This window comes from Rhipicephalus microplus, unplaced genomic scaffold (genome assembly GCF_043290135.1).
Source record: "Rhipicephalus microplus isolate Deutch F79 unplaced genomic scaffold, USDA_Rmic scaffold_99, whole genome shotgun sequence".
NCBI lineage: Eukaryota > Metazoa > Arthropoda > Arachnida > Ixodida > Ixodidae > Rhipicephalus > Rhipicephalus microplus.
The window spans coordinates 677,501-695,000 of NW_027464671.1; the positions used below are offsets into that span (position 1 = coordinate 677,501).

Below are 17,500 nucleotides of genomic sequence, written 5' to 3' on the forward strand. Positions count from 1 at the left end.
ACGGCGCGGAGAGGGCTCGAGACAAAGCTCGACCCTAAACCGCGCCAAGTACGGAGGGAACAGCGCGGCTAAGGGCTCGAAACAAACCCTAAACCGCGCCAAGTACGGAAGGAACGGCGCGGAGAGGGCTCGAGACAAAGCTCGACCCTAAACCGCGCCAAGTACGGAGGGAACAGCGCGGCTAAGGGCTCGAAACAAACCCTGAACCGCGCCAAGTACGAAAGGAACGGCGCGCAGTAGGGGTTTAAAACAAAGCTGGTCCCGAAACCGCGCCAAGTACGAAAGGAACAGCGCGGTCGAGACTCGGAAGAAAAAGCTTTCAAAGTGTCGTAGCAAGATGCACACTGCTGTTCGTGTGGAACAAACGTGACTACCGTGCTGTACGGTGGAGTTCTGTGCGCAAAAGCGGCGCGTGTGTTTCTAAGCACCACAGCGTTGTGTCAAAAAAGAGGTGCCTGAGAGAAACGCATGCGACTGCCGTGCTTTGCGGCATAGCACCGTGCGCAAAAACGGTGCGCATGCAAGAGGTGTCAGAGCTAGCGAACTTGTGCCACGAGCAACAGGTCACTAAAAGCCTATAGATGACGGTGTTGGAGGAAAAGAAAAATATCGAGAAAGCACTGCGGTGTGCCGTGCGTAGGGACGGGCGCGCGTGCCACATGCCGCCGAAATATGGGTGTCGGAGAAAACAGAGTGCCGCGCGTAACGAGGGGCGCGCGTGTTACAGAGAGATATGCCCAAACGCATGAAAGTGTACGCAGGTGTCCTAAGGCAGTTTTTTTTTTTTTTTCCTCATTTTGATGTCGCCCCGGCTGACGCGGTTTTCGTTTTTCCGTGCCGCCCCGGCTGACGCGGTTTTCGTTTTTCCGTGCCGCCCCGGCTGACGCAGTTTTTGCGCCGCCCCGGCTGACGCGGTTTTCGCGCCGCCCCGGCTGACGCGGTTTTTGCGTCGCCCCGGCTGACGCGGTTCGGACTTTGCACTTTTTGGCTCACCCCGGCTGGCGGCCCACTCACTCGATCGCCAGGTCTGTTTGCCCCGGTGGTTCCACCGCCAGGCTTAAGCGCGAACTTTTTTGTTTGTTTTCTTTTGATTAAGCGCAAGCTTTTTTCTTTGTTTTCTTTTGATTAAGCGCGGGCTTTTTTCTTTGTTTTTTTTTGCATTCGCCCCGGCAGACGCGGTTTTTGCGCCGCCCCGGCTGACGCGGTTTTTGCCGCCCCGGCTGACGCAGTTCGGACTTAGCACTTTTCGGCTGTGCCTGGCTGGCGGCCCACTCACTCGATCGCCATGTCTGTTTGCCACAGTTTTCCCGGTGGTGCTGCACCCGGGCTCGCCCCGGCTGACGCAGTTTTCGCGCCGCCCCGGCTGACGCGGTTTCGTGCCGCCCCGGCAGACGCGGTTTTCGCGCCGCCCCGGCTGACGCGGTTTCGTGCCGCCCCGGCAGACGCAGTTCGGACTTAGCACTTTTCGGCTGTGCCTGGCTGGCGGCCCACTCACTCGATCGCCATGTCTGTTTGCCACAGTTTTCCCGGTGGTGCCGCACCCGGGCTCGCCCCGGCAGACGCGTTTTTTTTTTCTTTCGCCCCGGCTGACGCAGTTTTCGCGCCGCCCCGGCTGACGCGGTTTCGGGCCGCCCCGGCAGACGCAGTTCGGACTTGGCACTTTTCGGCTGTGCCTGGCTGGCGGCCCACTCACTCGATCGCCATGTCTGTTTGCCACAGTTTTCCCGGTGGTGCCGCACCCGGGCTCGCCCCGGCAGACGCGTTTTTTTTTTTCTTTCGCCCCGGCTGACGCAGTTTTCGCGCCGCCCCGGCAGACGCGGTTTTCGCGCCGCCCCGGCAGACGCGGTTTTTTGCGCCGCCCCGGCTGACGCGGTTTTTTGCCGCCCCGGCTGACGCAGTTCGGACTTGGCACTTTTTGGCTGAGCCTGGCTGGCGGCCCACTCACTCGATCGCCATGTCTGTTTGCCACAGTTTTCCCGGTGGTGCCGCACCCGGGCTCGCCCCGGCTGACGCAGTTTTCGCGCCGCCCCGGCTGACGCGGTTTCGTGCCGCCCCGGCAGACGCGGTTTTTGCGCCGCCCCGGCTGACGCGGTTTTTGCCGCCCCGGCTGACGCGGTTTTTGCCGCCCCGGCTGACGCAGTTCGGACTTAGCACTTTTTGGCTGAGCCTGGCTGGTGGCCCACTCACTCGATCGCCATGTCTGTTAGCCACAGTTTTCCCGGTGGTGCCGCACCCGGGCTCGCCCCGGCTGACGCAGTTTTCGCGCCGCCCCGGCAGACGCGGTTTTCGCGCCGCCCCGGCTGACGCGGTTTTTGCCGCCCCGGCTGACGCAGTTCGGACTTAGCACTTTTTGGGCTGAGCCTGGCTGGCGGCCCACTCACTCGATCGCCATGTCTGTTTGCCACAGTCTTCCCGGTGGTGCCGCACCCGGGCTCGCCCCGGCAGACGCGTTTTTTTTTTCTTTCGCCCCGGCAGACGTGGTTCCCCCCCCCCCTTTTCGCTCGCCCCGGCTGACGAGGTTTTCGCGCCGCCCCGGCTGACGCAGTTTTCGCGCCGCCCCGGCTGACGCGGTTTCGTGCCGCCCCGGCTGACGCGGTTTTCGCGCCGCCCCGGCTGACGCGGTTTTTGCGTCGCCCCGGCTGACACGGTTCGGACTTTGCACTTTTCGGCTGTGCCTGGCTGGCGGCCCACTCACTCGATCGCCATGTCTGTTTGCCACAGTTTTCCCGGTGGTGCCGCACCCGGGCTTGCCCCGGCAGACGCGTTTTTTTTTTCTTTCGCCCCGGCTGACGCAGTTTTCGCGCCGCCCCGGCTGACGCGGTTTCGTGCCGCCCCGGCAGACGCGGTTTTTTGCGCCGCCCCGGCTGACGCGGTTTTTGCCGCCCCAGCTGACGCAGTTCGGACTTTGCACTTTTTGGCTGAGCCTGGCTGGCGGCCCACTCACTCGATCGCCATGTCTGTTTGCCACAGTTTTCCCGGTGGTGCCGCACCCGGGCTCGCCCCGGCAGACGCGTTTTTTTTTTCTTTCGCCCCGGCTGACGCAGTTTTCGCGCCGCCCCGGCTGACGCGGTTTCGTGCCGCCCCGGCAGACGCAGTTCGGACTTGGCACTTTTCGGCTGTGCCTGGCTGGCGGCCCACTCACTCGATCGCCATGTCTGTTTGCCACAGTTTTCCCGGTGGTGCCGCACCCGGGCTCGCCCCGGCAGACGCGTTTTTTTTTTCTTTCGCCCCGGCTGACGCAGTTTTCGCGCCGCCCCGGCAGACGCGGTTTTCGCGCCGCCCCGGCAGACGCGGTTTTTTGCGCCGCCCCGGCTGACGCGGTTTTTTGCCGCCCCGGCTGACGCAGTTCGGACTTGGCACTTTTTGGCTGAGCCTGGCTGGCGGCCCACTCACTCGATCGCCATGTCTGTTTGCCACAGTTTTCCCGGTGGTGCCGCACCCGGGCTCGCCCCGGCTGACGCAGTTTTCGCGCCGCCCCGGCTGACGCGGTTTCGTGCCGCCCCGGCAGACGCGGTTTTTGCGCCGCCCCGGCTGACGCGGTTTTTGCCGCCCCGGCTGACGCGGTTTTTGCCGCCCCGGCTGACGCAGTTCGGACTTAGCACTTTTTGGCTGAGCCTGGCTGGTGGCCCACTCACTCGATCGCCATGTCTGTTAGCCACAGTTTTCCCGGTGGTGCCGCACCCGGGCTCGCCCCGGCTGACGCAGTTTTCGCGCCGCCCCGGCAGACGCGGTTTTCGCGCCGCCCCGGCTGACGCGGTTTTTGCCGCCCCGGCTGACGCAGTTCGGACTTAGCACTTTTTGGGCTGAGCCTGGCTGGCGGCCCACTCACTCGATCGCCATGTCTGTTTGCCACAGTCTTCCCGGTGGTGCCGCACCCGGGCTCGCCCCGGCAGACGCGTTTTTTTTTCTTTCGCCCCGGCAGACGTGGTTCCCCCCCCCCCCTTTTCGCTCGCCCCGGCTGACGAGGTTTTCGCGCCGCCCCGGCTGACGCAGTTTTCGCGCCGCCCCGGCTGACGCGGTTTCGTGCCGCCCCGGCTGACGCGGTTTTCGCGCCGCCCCGGCTGACGCGGTTTTCGCGCCGCCCCGGCTGACGCGGTTTTTGCGTCGCCCCGGCTGACACGGTTCGGACTTTGCACTTTTCGGCTGTGCCTGGCTGGCGGCCCACTCACTCGATCGCCATGTCTGTTTGCCACAGTTTTCCCGGTGGTGCCGCACCCGGGCTTGCCCCGGCAGACGCGTTTTTTTTTTCTTTCGCCCCGGCTGACGCAGTTTTCGCGCCGCCCCGGCTGACGCGGTTTCGTGCCGCCCCGGCAGACGCGGTTTTTTGCGCCGCCCCGGCTGACGCGGTTTTTGCCGCCCCGGCTGACGCAGTTCGGACTTTGCACTTTTTGGCTGAGCCTGGCTGGCGGCCCACTCACTCGATCGCCATGTCTGTTTGCCACAGTTTTCCCGGTGGTGCCGCACCCGGGCTCGCCCCGGCAGACGCGTTTTTTTTTTTCTTTCGCCCCGGCTGACGCAGTTTTCGCGCCGCCCCGGCTGACGCGGTTTCGTGCCGCCCCGGCAGACGCAGTTCGGACTTGGCACTTTTCGGCTGTGCCTGGCTGGCAGCCCACTCACTCGATCGCCATGTCTGTTTGCCACAGTTTTCCCGGTGGTGCCGCACCCGGGCTCGCCCCGGCAGACGCGTTTTTTTTTTTCTTTCGCCCCGGCTGACGCAGTTTTCGCGCCGCCCCGGCAGACGCGGTTTTCGCGCCGCCCCGGCAGACGCGGTTTTTTGCGCCGCCCCGGCTGACGCGGTTTTTTGCCGCCCCGGCTGACGCAGTTCGGACTTGGCACTTTTTGGCTGAGCCTGGCTGGCGGCCCACTCACTCGATCGCCATGTCTGTTTGCCACAGTTTTCCCGGTGGTGCCGCACCCGGGCTCGCCCCGGCTGACGCAGTTTTCGCGCCGCCCCGGCTGACGCGGTTTCGTGCCGCCCCGGCAGACGCGGTTTTTGCGCCGCCCCGGCTGACGCGGTTTTTGCCGCCCCGGCTGACGCGGTTTTTGCCGCCCCGGCTGACGCAGTTCGGACTTAGCACTTTTTGGCTGAGCCTGGCTGGTGGCCCACTCACTCGATCGCCATGTCTGTTAGCCACAGTTTTCCCGGTGGTGCCGCACCCGGGCTCGCCCCGGCTGACGCAGTTTTCGCGCCGCCCCGGCAGACGCGGTTTTCGCGCCGCCCCGGCTGACGCGGTTTTTGCCGCCCCGGCTGACGCAGTTCGGACTTAGCACTTTTTGGGCTGAGCCTGGCTGGCGGCCCACTCACTCGATCGCCATGTCTGTTTGCCACAGTCTTCCCGGTGGTGCCGCACCCGGGCTCGCCCCGGCAGACGCGTTTTTTTTTTCTTTCGCCCCGGCAGACGTGGTTCCCCCCCCCCTTTTCGCTCGCCCCGGCTGACGAGGTTTTCGCGCCGCCCCGGCTGACGCAGTTTTCGCGCCGCCCCGGCTGACGCGGTTTCGCGCCGCCCCGGCAGACGCGGTTTTTTGCGCCGCCCCGGCTGACGCGGTTTTTTGCCGCCCCGGCTGACGCAGTTCGGACTTGGCACTTTTTGGCTGAGCCTGGCTGGCGGCCCACTCACTCGATCGCCATGTCTGTTTGCCACAGTTTTCCCGGTGGTGCCGCACCCGGGCTCGCCCCGGCTGACGCAGTTTTCGCGCCGCCCCGGCTGACGCGGTTTCGTGCCGCCCCGGCAGACGCGGTTTTTGCGCCGCCCCGGCTGACGCGGTTTTTGCCGCCCCGGCTGACGCGGTTTTTGCCGCCCCGGCTGACGCAGTTCGGACTTAGCACTTTTTGGCTGAGCCTGGCTGGTGGCCCACTCACTCGATCGCCATGTCTGTTAGCCACAGTTTTCCCGGTGGTGCCGCACCCGGGCTCGCCCCGGCTGACGCAGTTTTCGCGCCGCCCCGGCAGACGCGGTTTTCGCGCCGCCCCGGCTGACGCGGTTTTTGCCGCCCCGGCTGACGCAGTTCGGACTTAGCACTTTTTGGGCTGAGCCTGGCTGGCGGCCCACTCACTCGATCGCCATGTCTGTTTGCCACAGTCTTCCCGGTGGTGCCGCACCCGGGCTCGCCCCGGCAGACGCGTTTTTTTTTTCTTTCGCCCCGGCAGACGTGGTTCCCCCCCCCCCTTTTCGCTCGCCCCGGCTGACGAGGTTTTCGCGCCGCCCCGGCTGACGCAGTTTTCGCGCCGCCCCGGCTGACGCGGTTTCGTGCCGCCCCGGCTGACGCGGTTTTCGCGCCGCCCCGGCTGACGCGGTTTTTGCGTCGCCCCGGCTGACACGGTTCGGACTTTGCACTTTTCGGCTGTGCCTGGCTGGCGGCCCACTCACTCGATCGCCATGTCTGTTTGCCACAGTTTTCCCGGTGGTGCCGCACCCGGGCTTGCCCCGGCAGACGCGTTTTTTTTTTTTTCTTTCGCCCCGGCTGACGCAGTTTTCGCGCCGCCCCGGCTGACGCGGTTTCGTGCCGCCCCGGCAGACGCGGTTTTTTGCGCCGCCCCGGCTGACGCGGTTTTTGCCGCCCCGGCTGACGCAGTTCGGACTTTGCACTTTTTGGCTGAGCCTGGCTGGCGGCCCACTCACTCGATCGCCATGTCTGTTTGCCACAGTTTTCCCGGTGGTGCCGCACCCGGGCTCGCCCCGGCAGACGCGTTTTTTTTTCTTTCGCCCCGGCTGACGCAGTTTTCGCGCCGCCCCGGCTGACGCGGTTTCGTGCCGCCCCGGCAGACGCAGTTCGGACTTGGCACTTTTCGGCTGTGCCTGGCTGGCGGCCCACTCACTCGATCGCCATGTCTGTTTGCCACAGTTTTCCCGGTGGTGCCGCACCCGGGCTCGCCCCGGCAGACGCGTTTTTTTTTTCTTTCGCCCCGGCTGACGCAGTTTTCGCGCCGCCCCGGCAGACGCGGTTTTCGCGCCGCCCCAGCAGACGCGGTTTTTTGCGCCGCCCCGGCTGACGCGGTTTTTTGCCGCCCCGGCTGACGCAGTTCGGACTTGGCACTTTTTGGCTGAGCCTGGCTGGCGGCCCACTCACTCGATCGCCATGTCTGTTTGCCACAGTTTTCCCGGTGGTGCCGCACCCGGGCTCGCCCCGGCTGACGCAGTTTTCGCGCCGCCCCGGCTGACGCGGTTTCGTGCCGCCCCGGCAGACGCGGTTTTTGCGCCGCCCCGGCTGACGCGGTTTTTGCCGCCCCGGCTGACGCGGTTTTTGCCGCCCCGGCTGACGCAGTTCGGACTTAGCACTTTTTGGCTGAGCCTGGCTGGTGGCCCACTCACTCGATCGCCATGTCTGTTAGCCACAGTTTTCCCGGTGGTGCCGCACCCGGGCTCGCCCCGGCTGACGCAGTTTTCGCGCCGCCCCGGCAGACGCGGTTTTCGCGCCGCCCCGGCTGACGCGGTTTTTGCCGCCCCGGCTGACGCAGTTCGGACTTAGCACTTTTTGGGCTGAGCCTGGCTGGCGGCCCACTCACTCGATCGCCATGTCTGTTTGCCACAGTCTTCCCGGTGGTGCCGCACCCGGGCTCGCCCCGGCAGACGCGTTTTTTTTTTTCTTTCGCCCCGGCTGACGCAGTTTTCGCGCCGCCCCGGCTGACGCGGTTTCGTGCCGCCCCGGCAGACGCGGTTTTTTGCGCCGCCCCGGCTGACGCGGTTTTTGCCGCCCCGGCTGACGCAGTTCGGACTTTGCACTTTTTGGCTGAGCCTGGCTGGCGGCCCACTCACTCGATCGCCATGTCTGTTTGCCACAGTTTTCCCGGTGGTGCCGCACCCGGGCTCGCCCCGGCAGACGCGTTTTTTTTTTCCTTCGCCCCGGCAGACGTGGTTCCCCCCCCCCCCTCCGTCTTTCTTTTTGTTTTTTTTTTCGCCGCGGCTGAAGTGGATTTTTCGGTGCCTCGACGCCCCGGTAGTCGCGGTTTTTCCGTTTCCGCACGGCCCCGGCTGACGCTGCTCGGTCACAGTCGCCTTTTGTGGTGATTGCAGACTTCTTGAGCGCGGGTGTTTTTTTTTTGTTGTTGTTGTTGTTTTATTACGCATTCGCTCCAGCAGACGCTGTTTAGACTTTTTGTTTCCTCTTTTATCCTGCGACGAGGTGACGAGGTTTATTCGGTGCCCCGCCGCCCCGGCTGAAGTGATTTTTCCTGTCCCGTGCCGCCCCGGCTGACGCGGTTGGGACTTCGCGTTTGTTCGGCCGCCACGGGTTTTGGCGCACTCGCTCGGTTGCTTGTTGTTGCCACTTGTTGCGAACCCAGGTTTCTTGAGCGAGCGCGGGCGTTTTTTCTTCCTTTCTTTCTTTGTTCTATGTGTTAGCGAATCGGCCTTTAATATCACACGAGGACTCACAACCAACAATTTTCAGTTTGAAGTGTAAATAATCTGCAGGTGTTGACGTAACTGACTTGCCCCGTACCCTTGAGTACATCCATGAAGTTCTCGTAGTACTACTAAATCGCATTATTCCAAGTGGAGAAATTCCCATAAATTTGCAAACCTCTACACGAAAATCGGTGCGCGTGATAAAGTTGAAAATTATCGTCCGATATCAAATGTGCCTTCTATAACACAAATTCTAGGAAAAAAAAAAACACTTGTTCGCCGTTTTCTGCGCCGTGACTGGCAGCACTCCGGCGAAGCGAAACGGGGTCGATTCGAGCACGATATCGGCGTCTTTCGACGTGCTCGCCGGCGACCGTCGCACGAGTACGTCGCACGAGCGCGTCTGCCGGGGCGCCGTTTGCGAAGCCGACGCAAAAGTGGGAACCGCCGCTCGGATGATCGCCGCTTTCGGCAGAGTGAGTGTTGGCACTCCGGGGAAGCGAAACAGCGTGAATGCGCCCACGAAATCGGCGTATTTTGAAGTGACCGCCGGCGACCGTCGCACGAGTACGGTAAACCGCGTCAGCCGGGGCGTAGTTCGGGACGCCGACGAAAAAGTGGGAAGCGCAACTCGGATCTTCGCCGTTTTTGCAGGAGTGAGTGGCGGCCCTCCTGCGAGACCAAGAAGCATCGATTCGTGCACGAATTCGGCGCCTTTCGACGTGATCGCCGGCGACCGTCGCTCGAGTAGGGCAAACCGCGTCTGCCGGGGCGGGCTTCGGGACGCCGATGCGAAAGTGGGAAACGCTGCTCGGATGTTCGCCGTTTTTGGCCGAGTGAGTGCTGGCACTCGGGCGAAGCCAAACGGGGCCGATTACGGCACGATATCGGCGTCTTTCGACGTGCCCGCCGGCGACCGTCGCACGAGTACGGTAAACCGCGTCAGCCCGGGCGGAGTTCGGGACGCCGATGCGAAAGTGGAGAACGCCGCTCGGATCTTCGCCGTTTTTGGAGGAGTGAGTGGCGGCACTCCGGAGAAGCCAAGGAGCGCCAATTAGCGCACGATATCGGCGTCTTTCGACGCGCTCGCCGGCGACCGTCGCACGAGTAGGGCAAACCGCGTCTGCCGGGGCGGGGTTTACGACGCCGACGCAAAAGTGGGAACCGCCGCTCGGATGTTGGCCGTTTTTGGCAGAGTGAGTGCTGGCACTCCGGCGACGCGAAAGAGCGCGAATGCGCCCACGAAAGTGGCGTATTTGGACGTGCTTGACGGCGACCGCTGCAGGAGTACGAAAAACCACGTCAGCCGGGGCGAGCGACCCACGGCGGTCTGGGTGCTTATCGCTGCTATTATAGGGGCACCCCGGCAGACGCAGAAAAAAAAAAATTTTTTTTCGACCTTCTTTTTTGCTGGTCGAGCTCGGGTAACCCAGGTCGCAATGGGAGCCGCGCACGAAAGCGGCGTCGCGAGACGCGTTCGCGGTCGCTAGTCGCACGAGCTCGGCAACCGCGTCAGCCGGCGCGGAGTTCGGGATGCCGACGGCTAAGTGGGTACCGCTGCTCGGATGTTCGCCGTTTTTGGCCGAGTGAGTGCTGGCACTCCGGTGAAGCCAAGGAGCGCCAATTCGTGCACGATATCGGCGTCTTTCGACGTGCCCGCCGGCCACCGCCGCACGAGTACGGCAAACCGCGTCTGCCGGGGCGGGGTTTGCGACGCGTACGCAATAGTGGGAACCGTCGCTCGGATGTTCGTCGTCTTTGGCCGAGCGAGTGCTGGCACTCCGGCGAAGCGAAACGGGGCCGATTCGGGCACGATATCGGCGTATTTCGACGTGCTCGCCGGCGACCGTCGCACGAGTACGGCAAAGCGCGTCTGCCGGGGCGAGGTTTGCGACGCCGACGAAAAAGTGGGAAGCGCCGCTCGGATCTTCGCCGTTTTTGCAGGAGTGAGTGGCGGCCCTCCTGCGAGACCAAGAAGCATCGACTCGCGCACGATATCGGTGTCTTTCGACGTGCCCGCCGGCCACCGCCGCACGAGTACGGCAAACCGCGTATGCCGGGGCGGGGTTGGCGACGCCGACGCAAAAGTGGGAACCGCCACTAGGATGTTCGCCGTTTTTGGCAGAGTGAGTGCTGGCACTCCGGCGAAGCGAAAGAGCGCGAATGCGCCCACGAAAGTGGCGTGTTTGGACGTGCTTGACGACGACCACCGCAGGAAAACGAAAAACCACGTCAGCCGGGGCGAGCGACCCATGGCGGTCTGGGTGCTTATCGCTGCTATTATAGGGGCACCCCGGCAGACGCAAAAAAAAAAAAATTTTTTTTTCGACATTCTTTTTTGCTCGTCGACCTCGGGTGACCCAGGTCGCAGTGGGAGCCGCGCACGAAAGCGGCGTCGCGAGACGGCTTCGCGGTCGTTAGTCGCACGAGCTCGGCAACCGCGTCTGCCGGGGCGGAGTTCGGGACGCCGACGGCTAAGTGGGAACCGCCGCTCGGATGTTCGCCGTTTGTGGCCGAGTGAGTGCTGGCACTCCGGCGAAGCCAAACGGGGCCGATTCCGGCACGATATCGGCGTCTTTCTACGTGCTCGCCGGCGACCGTCGCACGAGTACGGCAAAGTGCGTCTGCCGGGGCGGGGTTTGCGACGCGTACGCAATAGTGAGAACCGTCGCTCGGATGTTCGTCGTCTTTCGCCGAGCCAGTGCTCCACTCCGGCGAAGCCGAACGGAGCCGATTCGGGCACGATATCGGCGTCTTTCCACGTGCTCGCCGGCGACCGTCGCACGAGTACGGTAAACCGCGTCAGCCGGGGCGGAGTTCGGGACGCCGATGCGAAAGTGGGAAGCGCCGCTCGGATCTTCGCCGTTTTTGGAGGAGTCAGTGGCGGCACTCCGGTGAAGCCAAGGTGCGCCAATTCGCGCACGATATCGGCGTCTTTCGACGTGCCCGCCGGCCACCGTCGCACGAGTACGGCAAACCTCGTCTGCCGGGGCGGGGTTTGCGACGCCGACGCAAAAGTGGGAACCGCCGCTCGGATGTTCGCCGTTTTTGGCAGAGTGAGTGCTGGCACTCCGGCGAAGCGAAAGAGCGTGAATGCGCCCACGAAAGTAGCGTATTTGGACGTGCTTGACGGCGACCGCCGCAGGAGTACGAAAAACCACGTCAGCCGGGGCGAGCGACCCACGGCGGTCTGGGTGCTTATCGCTGCTATTATAGGGGCACCCCGGCAGACGCAGAAAGAAAAAAAAAATGGGGACATGGCGTGCGTCACCGTGCGGCTTCGCAGCGTTGCCGAAGTCGCCGAGCCCTTCGACTGAGCCGAACGGCGGACAGGGAACGTTGGTCGGCCGTTCTAACCTGTCGGTGCCACGCCGAGACGTCGTTAAGGAAAACCGCGTCGTGGGCCTCTACGACGCCGTCGATTCGTTGTACGTTTGGTGTCCAGCGTGTCGGCGGCGAGTAGCGGACACGTCGTTCACGACTTCGGTCTTTCGCAGTCGACGCGAACTTGCGGAGAGTCGTGGTGCCTCACGTTTTCGGCAGAAACCGCGGCGGAATTTTCCCGTGCGTGCGCGCACGACCTCGGTGCTGTGCCGTCAGCGTAGTGTTGCACAAACTCGTGGCCTACCCAAGGTGCGGTACGTTTGCGGCCGTATCCTCGGTGGCAATTTCGTGAGTAGGGTCGCAAATTCTACGACCTCGGCGGGTTTGAGAGCGACGTAGACTTGTGGCACGCTCAACGTGCCACACGTTTCGGGGCACACCCGCGGTGAAATTTTCTCGAGTACGCTCGTATTAGTGCCCAAGGAGGTCTGGGTACTTATCGCTGCTATTATGTGGGGGTTCTCGTGAGCGGCGTACGCGAAAGCGACCGGGTGTCTGATATGCGGCGGGCTTCGGCCTCGTCAAGCGTGTCCTCGGGTCTGCTCCAGGGGAATCCACGGCAGTCGTCTGCAGCCTCATCCGCTTGATGCGTTAGGGGCTGGTTGTCGGACGGTGCCGTTTTACCACGATATCGAGGTGTGTTCCGTGTCGTCCTCGGGCGATTCAGATGCGAAAGCGCCGAAGACGCGGGCGTGACCCGTCGTCTGGCGGCTTTGCGGTCTCGGCTCCGTTGCTAGTTCCGGCCGGTCCACCGACAGTGCAGCGGGCTTGGGCAACCCGCACGGCGCGACCGAGTCGATGCAACGAAAAAGAGCGAGCATGAACGTGCTTCTTGCCGCACGGCTCCCACTCGTCTTTCGGGAAGGTTGTGCCGTAGCGAGCTCGAACGCCGTCATCTCGGAGTGCAAAATAAGCGTGTTGGGGCGCCTGAAGGTGGCCTCCGCCGCACACAGACTGCGTCCGGCCCGCCGAAGGCGAGGACGGACGCGCAGTCGAACGATTACCTGGTTGATCCTGCCAGTAATCATATGCTTGTCTCAAAGATTAAGCCATGCATGTCTAAGTACATGCCGAAATAAGGCGAAACCGCGAATGGCTCATTAAATCAGTTATGGTTCCTTAGATCGTTTCTTCCTACTTGGATAACTGTGGCAATTCTAGAGCTAATACATGCAGTGAGCCTGGAGCCCTTTGGGTAACGGGTGCTTTTATTAGACCAAGATCGATCGGGTTTCGGCCCGTATTGTGTGGTGACTCTGGATAACTTTGTGCTGATCGCATGGCCACGAGCCGGCGACGTTTCTTTCAAGTGTCTGCCTTATCAACTTTCGATGGTAGGTTACTTGCTTACCATGGTTGTTACGGGTAACGGAGAATCAGGGTTCGATTCCGGAGAGGGAGCCTGAGAAACGGCTACCACATCCAAGGAAGGCAGCAGGCGCGCAAATTACCCACTCCCGGCACGGGGAGGTAGTGACGAAAAATAACAATACGGGACTCTTTTGAGGCCCCGTAATTGAAATGAGTACACTCTAAATCCTTTAACGAGGATCAATTGGAGGGCAAGTCTGGTGCCAGCAGCCGCGGTAATTCCAGCTCCAATAGCGTATACTAAAGCTGCTGCGGTTAAAAAGCTCGTAGTTGGATCTCAGTTCCAGACGAGTAGTGCATCTACCCGATGCGACGGCTCGGACTGAACATCATGCCGGTTCTTTCTTGGTGCACTTCATTGTGTGCCTCGAGATGGCCGGTGCTTTTACTTTGAAAAAATTAGAGTGCTCAACGCAGGCGAGTCGCCTGAATAAACTTGCATGGAATAATAGAACAAGACCTCGTTTCTGTTCTGTTGGTTTTTGGAATACGAGGTAATGATTAAGAGGGACGGACGGGGGCATTCGTATTGCGGCGCTAGAGGTGAAATTCTTGGACCGTCGCAAGACGAACTACTGCGAAAGCATTTGCCAAGAATGTTTTCATTGATCAAGAACGAAAGTCAGAGGTTCGAAGGCGATCAGATACCGCCCTAGTTCTGACCATAAACGATGCCAACCAGCGATCCGCCTGAGTTACTCAAATGACTCGGCGGGCAGCTTCCGGGAAACCAAAGTATTTGGGTTCCGGGGGAAGTATGGTTGCAAAGCTGAAACTTAAAGGAATTGACGGAAGGGCACCACCAGGAGTGGAGCCTGCGGCTTAATTTGACTCAACACGGGAAAACTTACCCGGCCCGGACACTGGGAGGATTGACAGATTGAGAGCTCTTTCTTGATTCGGTGGATGGTGGTGCATGGCCGTTCTTAGTTGGTGGAGCGATTTGTCTGGTTAATTCCGATAACGAACGAGACTCTAGCCTATTAAATAGGTGCGGGGTTCCCAGCACCTTACAACCTTCTTAGAGGGACAAGCGGCTCCTAGCCGCACGAAACAGAGCAATAACAGGTCTGTGATGCCCTTAGATGTCCGGGGCCGCACGCGCGCTACACTGAAGGAAGCAGCGTGTCTTTATCCCTGTCTGAAAAGACTGGGTAACCCGTGGAACTTCTTTCGTGATTGGGATAGGGGCTTGCAATTGTTCCCCTTGAACGAGGAATTCCCAGTAAGCGCGAGTCATAAGCTCGCGTTGATTACGTCCCTGCCCTTTGTACACACCGCCCGTCGCTACTACCGATTGAATGATTTAGTGAGGTCTTCGGACCGATGTCCGGCGCGGCCTTTCGGTTGCGCCGGTCTGTTGGAAAGATGACCAAACTTGATCATTTAGAGGAAGTAAAAGTCGTAACAAGGTTTCCGTAGGTGAACCTGCGGAAGGATCATTAACGGATTGTGAAGGGTGAGCGCCTCGGCTGCGTCTGCGCCCGACACTTTCTGCCGCTGACCCCGTTTGGACGCGGGGTCGGCTTTTCCCCACGGGGCTGCCTGAATGTGGAGCGGCACCCCGTGACAAATTGTTGCGCCCAGCGGACGCCAACACCGCGACCTTGGACGGTCGGCCAGGTGGCGGACGCGGGTACAAACGGCGCAACGCACTCATAGGTCGGCTTTCGACCCGCCACTGCACCGTGGCTCGAAGCGCTCGAAATGCGCGACCCGACCGCTGCGGGACCGCCTAGTACTGTAAACAGGAGCGGCGGAGCGCGAACGGCGAGTCGTGGTTACGTCGGTAGAAGGCGAGGCTGCGCGTTCCCGAAACGCCAGCCGAGTGCCCTCCCGACCGTTCGAGCGTGCAAGAACGAGACCCGACAATCGCGCGGCGACTGCCAAGTACGAGAGGAACGGCACAAGCGTCGGCGGTCGGTCAAGGAACTGGCGATGTGACGGGTCCGCTGTGCACCAGTGCATACCGTCCCGCCGTCCGCGGCAAGCGCCTCCGCGTCCTCGGGTGACGGAGGCTGCCGGTCGGTTCTTGCAGGCGAGGGATCTCGCTGGCACCGGTTCGCGTTGACGCGCGGCCGGTCATGGCACGGCGATGCGACGGCCGAGGTGCGCAGTACTCGATGGAGGAACCGCACGCTCCGATGACCGTCCCGCCCTCCGCGGCGTATGCGTACCGACCGTAATGGTTGCAGCAGCGCCGGCCGGCTTTTGAATTCGCCACACGAAACACGGTGCGAGATCGCGGTTAGGGGAGCGTCGACGTTGCCAGGCGTTTTGCTTGCTGCCGAGGGAAAGGCGGCACGGCCACGTCGCGCTCGTCGCGATTAGCGGGTCTGCGCGCTTTGGGAAGGTGCCGCAACGACTTGCCGAAAGAGGAAGCACGGAAGAACGAGGGACTTGGACGTCCCGACAATTGAACGCACTTGCGGCCAGGCCCTTGCTGGCTTCGTTCTTCCGCCTCGAGTAGGCTCGTACGCGGCTCCGGCGCCGAAAGTGGTCCTTGGCACCGACTTCGGTGGACGTGGGAAGTGCCGCGCAAGTACGGCGCGCCTGGCTCCACCTGTTGGCTAAAGTAAGCAGCCGGATCGGCATTTTGGTGTGCGGTGGCAAACCGTGGATGCGAAAAAAGCTTGTGCGATTTCGTGGAACAAAAAGCGGGGGTCCCCCTTTTTATGCGGAGGAGACCGACCCGCCCGCCGTGGTGAACCGCGACGCCACGGTAAAAACGGGAGAGGCTTGTTGATGGGACCGTGCATCCCGCGCTCCACGGAGGCCGGGAGGCGGCCGCCCGAGGAAATGTGTAGCCGTCGAGGCCCGCATCTGCGTGCACTCTTATCCAAATGGGTGTACCGCAGGCATTTTCTGGTTAGGCGGGCCAATGAGAGCGAGCACACAACGATACCTACGGGTCCGGCTTGGAGAACCGGCTTCGACGCCTCCCGAGTATTTATAGAGGGGTGGACCACGAAAGCACTCGCAAGTAGCGGAAGCGAAACGCCGTCCGAAACACACCGTTTGCTCGATTTGCGGCAGCCGAAAAAGGCGCGGCAGAGTTTTGGAGTCCAAGCGTGCGCTGAAAAGCGCCCTTCTTGGCCACTGTTTGGCCGAGTGCCAGAAACGTTTGGTTTTGACTGTACGGAATTGAACAAACACTTTTTCACGACTCTAAGCGGTGGATCACTCGGTTCTCGGGTCGATGAAGAACGCAGCCAGCTGCGAGACTTGGTGTGAATTGCAGGACACACTGAGCACTGATTCTTTGAACGCACATTGCGGCCTTGGGTCTTCCCTTGGCTTCGTCTGTCTGAGGGTCGGATCACATATCAAGAGAGCCTTCGGCGCACAAGGGAACGTGAGCCGTCGACTCGTTTTGACCGCGTCGGCAACACGGACAGCACGCTGAACACCTCACAGCGAGCGCCAACAGCGGCCACTCAAGGGCGAGACGGTGGCGACCGTCGTGCCAGAGCCCAACCGAAACGGGGGCGACCGACTGCATTGAGGATGTGGCACCTCGTTGAGACCGCCGCAGGACTTCGAGTCGGAAGGAAGCCTGCAGGGAAAGTGCGGTCGAGGTTGCGTACTCCTCTCTGCGACCGGGCGCGCAAGAGCTGCGAGAGCCACGGACGCGCAACTTTAACGCACGGTAAACACGAGGAGCGAAAGCCGGCCAGCAAAGCTTCTCCAGCCGTGCGCAAAGTGCGCGAGATCGCAGCCTTGCGTTGCGCTTGTTGCCCTCGAAGTAAGCAGGGTGTCCCGTAGACCGGGCGCTCGAACACGCTGCGGGGCCGTGCCTCCTCCAGGCTTTGCCGCGCGAACAGGGAACGTTCGCGCGCAAAGCGCAGGGAGGTGAGGAGGCTGCGCCCGACGTTTGCGGTTCGCTGCGTACGCGGTTGATGCGGAGAGCACGGCGCGACGACTTGCCGCGAAACGGAAAAAGTCTCCCGCACGAGTTGGCGAAACGTTGGCGAAGCTTAAGGCGTTCTCGTCGTAGTCCGCCGTCGGTCTAAGTGCTTCGCAGTTCCCGTCCCGTTCAAAAAACTGGGCCACTCCAGTTGGGGCGGGGGCGACGCTACACGAGACGATGCCTCTCGCCAGGCTGCGTGGCTGCCCTTGCGGCGGCGGCGACTGGCCTCGGCGGTGTTTGGGCTTTCGACACGGTCGTTTATCACGCAACTGCTCGGACGACGCACGCGCGCAGCGGAATGCCGCTTGCCAGCCTTGTGAAGATGTGACCCTGTACAGGGTTGCGGGCGCACTTGGTAGGGCGTCGTACTCGGTTCGCGATGGGTTTACGAACGTGTCCCGTCACTTCCACGTCACACCGGTTGTGCGCCGCACGCGTGCAGCGGGGAAGCCGATTGCCAGCCTTGTGAAGAAGTGGCCCTGTACAGGGT

The 17,500-nt window shown here is 62.1% G+C and overlaps 1 long non-coding RNA gene and 2 other non-coding genes across 3 annotated transcripts in view; 2 read left to right on the forward strand and 1 right to left on the reverse strand.

Moving 5' to 3' along the window:
• Window positions 1–17,500, reverse strand: part of LOC142790308 (uncharacterized) — a 158,260-nt gene that overhangs the window by 50,292 nt on the left and 90,468 nt on the right. The window lies entirely within an intron of this gene.
• On the forward strand, window positions 12,731–14,545 carry LOC142790323 (small subunit ribosomal RNA). Its single transcript, XR_012889434.1, has one exon. It is a non-coding gene; the product is annotated as a small subunit ribosomal RNA (ribosomal RNA).
• On the forward strand, window positions 16,265–16,417 carry LOC142790405 (5.8S ribosomal RNA). The gene has a single exon (XR_012889496.1). It is a non-coding gene; the product is annotated as a 5.8S ribosomal RNA (ribosomal RNA).